Raw genomic sequence first — 4,721 nt, 5'->3', positions numbered from 1 at the left:
ATATTTTGATATCTCTTTTGATTTATTCTATGATTTGTTGGTTATTCAGAAGTGTACTGTTTAGCCTCCATATGTTTGTATTTTTAATAGTTTTTTTTCCTGTAGTTGACATCTAATCTTACCACATTGTGATCAGAAAAGATGCTTGAGATGTTTTCAATTTTTTTGAATTTATCAAGGCTAGATTTATGGCCCAGGATGTGATCTATCCTGGAGAAGGTTCCATGTGCACTTGAGAAATTCATTGTTTTAGGGTGAAATGTCCTATAGATATCAATTAGGTCTAACTGTTACATTGTATCATTTAAAGTTTGTGTTTCCTTGCTAATTTTCTGTTTAGTTGATCTATCCATAGGTGTGAGTGGGGTATTAAAGTCTCCCACTATTATTGTGTTACTGTTAATTTCCTTTTTCATACTTGTTAGCATTTGCCTTACATATTGCAGTGCTCCTATGTTGGGTGCATATATATTTATAATTGTTATATATTCTTCTTGGATTGATCCTTTGATCATTATGTAGTGTCCTTCTTTGTCTCTTTTCATGGCCTTTGAAATAACAAAGTCTATTTTATCTGATATGAGTATTGCTACTCCTGCTTTCTTTTGGCCTCCATTTGCGTGAAATAACTTTTTCCAGCCCTTCACTTTCAGTCTGTATGTGTCCCTAGGTTTGAGGTGGGTCTCTTGTAGACAGCATATATAGGGGTCTTGTTTTTGTACCCATTCAGCCAGTCTTTGTCTTTTGGTTGGGGCATTCAACCCATTTACATTTAAAGTAATTATTGATAAATATGATCCTGTTGCCATTTACTTTGTTGTTTTGGGTTCGAGTTTATAAACCTTTTCTGTGTTTCCTGTCTAGAGAAGTTCCTTTAGCATTTGTTGAAGAGCTGGTTTGGTGGTGCTGAATTCTCTGAGCTTTTGCTTGTCTGTAAAGCTTTTGATTTCTCCTTTATATTTTAATGAGATCCTCGCTGGGTACAGTAATCTGGGTTGTAGGCTTTTCTCTCTCATCACTTTAAGTATGTCCTGCCATTCCCTTCTGGCTTGAAGAGTTTCTATTGAAAGTTCAGCTGTTATCCTTATGGGGATCCCCTTGTGAATTGTTTGTGTTTTTCCCTTGCTGCTTTTAATATTTGTTCTTTGTGTTTGATCTTTGTTAATTTGATTAATATGTGTCTTGGGATGTTTCGCCTTGTGTTTATCCTGTTTTGGACTCTCTGGGTTTCTTGGACTTGGGTGGCTATTTCCTTCCCCATTTTAGGGACGTTTTCAACTATTATCTCCTCAAGTATTTTCTCATGGCCTTTCTTTTTGTCTTCTTCTGGGACTCCTAGGATTTGAATGTTGGAGCATTTAACATTGTCCCAGAGGTATCTGAGGTTGTCCTCACTTATTTTAATTCTTTTTTCTTTTTTCCTCTCTGCTTCATTTATTTCCACCATTTTATCTTCCACCTCACTTATCCTATCTTCTGCCTCAGTTATTCTACTGTTGGTTCCCTCCAGAGTGCTTTTGATTTCAGTTATTGCATTATTCATTATTTATTGACTATTTTTTATTTTTTCTAGGTCCTTGTTAAACGTTTCTTGCATCTTCTCAATCCTTGTCACCAGGCTATTTATCTGTAACTCCATTTTGTTTTCAAAATTTTGGATCATCTTTACTATCATTATTCTGAATTCCTTTTCAGGTAGACTCCCTATCTCCTCCTCTTTTGTTTGATTTGATGAGCTTTTATCATGTTCCTTTACCTGCTGAATATTTCTCTGCCTTTTCATCTTGTTTAGATAGCTGTGTTTGGGGTGGCCTTTCTGTATGCTGGAAGTTTGTGGTTCCTCTTTATTGTGGAGGTTCCTCCCTGTGGATGAGGTTGGACGAGTGGCTTGTCAAGGTTTCCTGGTTGGGGAAGCTTGTGTCGGTGTTCTGGTGGGTGGAGCTGGATCTCTTCTCTATGGAGTGTGATGAAGTGTCCAGTAATGAGTTTTGAGGCATCTGTGGGTTTGGTGAGAATTTTGGCCGCCTGTGTTTTTGTGCTCAAGATTATGTTCCTGCATTGTTGGAGAATTAGCTTGGTATGTCTTGCTCTGAAACTTATTGGCTCTTGGGTGGAGCTTGGTTTCAGTGTAGGTATGGAGGCTTTTGGATGAGCTCTTGTTGATTAATGTTCTGTGGAGTCAGGAGTTTTCTGGTGTTCTCAAATTTTGGATTTAAGCCTCCTGCCTCTGGCTTTCAGTCTTATTCTTACAGTAGTCTCAAGACTTCTCCATCCATACAGCACTGATGATAAAACATCTAGGTTAATGGTGAAAAGATTCTCCACAGTGGGGGACACCCAGAGAGGTTCACAGAGTTACATGGAGAAGAGAAGAGGGAAGAGGGAGATAGAGGTGACCAGGAGGAGAAAAGGGGGGATCAAAAGAGGAGAGAGCAGTCTAGCCAGTAATCAATTCCCTATTTGCTCTGCACAGTCTGGAACACTCACAGAGGTTCACAGAGTTCCATGGAGAAGAGAAGAGGGAGGAAGGAGATAGAGCTGACCAGGAGGAAAGGAGGGGGAGTCAAAGGAGAGAGAGACCAGTCTAGCTTGTGATCAGTTCCCTAAGTGTTCTCCACAGCCCAGAATACCCAAAGAGATTCACAGAGCTAAGTAGAGAAGAGAAGGGGGAGGGAGGAGATAGAGGTGACCTGGGGGAGAAAAAGGAGAGTCAAAAGGGGAGAGAGCAATCTAGCCAGTAATCAATTCCCTATTTGCTCTGCACAGTCTGGAACACTCACAGAGGTTCACAGAGTTCCATAGAGAAGAGAAGAGGGAGGAAGGAGGTAGAGCTGACCAGGAGGAGACGAGGGGGAGTCAAAGGAGAGAGAGACCAGTCTAGCCTGTGATCAGTTCCCTAAGTGTTCTCCACAGCCCGGAATACCCAAAGAGATTCACAGAGCTAAGTAGAGAAGAGAAGGGGGAGGGAGGAGATAGAGGTGACCTGGGGGAGAAAAAGGAGAGTCAAAAGGGGAGAGAGCAATCAAGCCAGTAATCACACTCCTTAGTAAAAATGGGTACTGAAGATTGGATTCTTAAAGGTACAGAATTGATAACAAATACCAAAAAGCAAAGATTAAAAATTTAGAGTAGAGGTTAGACTCTCAAAAATACAATATTAAAAAAAAAAACAAAATCGCAAAAGTTATTAAAAAATATGAAATTTGCTTTAAAAATAGGGTATTTTTTTGCAAGGTTATAGTAGGTTTTAAAAATGAAAATGAAAGGAATAATAAAGAACTTAAAAATAAAAAAATTAAAAAATGATAATAGTAAAATATATCTAGGAATTTCTCTGAAGCTGTTGAGGGCAGTGTGGGGTCAGTTCAGTTTCAGATAGTTCCTTGTTCCAGCTTATACTTCTTCTCAAGGTCTATAGATCCCTTCCAATGTAGCCAATGCTAACTACAGGGTTTTAATCTGTTGCACCTGTTACTTCCAAAGCAGTTCCCTTTTCTTTATTTTGGCTTCCTCTGTTTGCAGGTCTCTTCAGTATCTAACTTCCACCCTGACACAAGGGGGTGAAGGTGGTCATTTATTTAGACTCACTTGTTCAATTGTGCTGTGGGGAGGGAGGAACACTGCAAACAAATATCACTGGCGTGTGTGGGGAGTGCTCGCAGAGTCTGGGCCACACTGGGTTTGCCCCCACTCACGGCGTGTGTTCTTTCCTGGTCTACACTGCTCAGGCTCCAGGTTGCTCTGCAGGGGAACTGTCTAAAGTGGGCCCTGGGTTGCGTGCACTTCCCAGGTCTAAGCCACTCAGGTTCAGGATCTCAGGTACTCCACAAAGGCACAGACTCGGTTGGGCCTGCGTTTTGTGCCCTTCCCAGGGCTGAGCAGCTCAGGTGACCAGGTGCTTGGCGAGTGCACACTCCCCAGGTGGTGAGGTGCGTCTTATCACCTCCCCAGTCCCAGCCGCTTGGTTTCCTGGGTGTGCAGTGGGACCGCCGGCTCAGGTGTGCCGTGTGTCTCCTCTGCGGAGCTGATCTCTGGTTGTGACCCTCCTGGTGGATGTCAACCGTCCAGGATCCCAGGAAGACTTGGTTAGCAACTGGGAGCCTGCTCGCAGTTTGGTGGAGGATGCTGTCTCTGGAGCTGAGTTTGCCCCGTGCTTTCCAGCTCTGGCTGTTGCCTGCCTGCCTCCCTGCTTGTGGTGGGGGATGGGCCGGTCTGCAGCCGGCTAGCTCTCCTCCGGTATTCACTCAGTCCTTTGTTCTGTGAGCGGCCGGCAGTGCCTTAGGTTAGAGCTTTTCGTGGGAAAGTTCTCTCTCTCGCTCTCTCTCTTTTTTTCTCTCTCTCTGGCTATCCCACGATTTGAGTTGCTATCTCACGTTAGGTCCTTCAGATTGTCCTCAGGGCGTTCAGTCCTGGTCCTTACCCTAAGCAATGCAGCCGGCGCCTCCCTGTTCAGCCCCCGCTTGCCGGTGGTGGACGCTAGCATCTGGGCTACTTCTCTGCTGGGAGTTGCAGTTAGGCACATAATCTGTGGGTTTTATTTATTTTTTCCTCCCAGTTGTGTTGCCCTCTGAGATTCCAAAACTTCCCACAGACCCACCAGTGAGAGGGTTTCCTGGTGTTTGGAAACTTCTCGTCTTTTGTGACTCCCTCCCTGGGACAGGTCTCCATTCCTAACTCTTTTGTTGCTCTCTTTAGCTGTTATATTTTTTCCTACCTCCTTT

This window comes from Giraffa tippelskirchi, chromosome 9 (genome assembly GCF_054371585.1).
Source record: "Giraffa tippelskirchi isolate mGirTip1 chromosome 9, T2T-mGirTip1v1.2.pri, whole genome shotgun sequence".
Classification (NCBI taxonomy): Eukaryota; Metazoa; Chordata; class Mammalia; order Artiodactyla; family Giraffidae; genus Giraffa; species Giraffa tippelskirchi.
The sequence above is the reverse complement of the archived record's forward strand: the minus strand, read 5'-3'. Positions refer to the sequence as shown.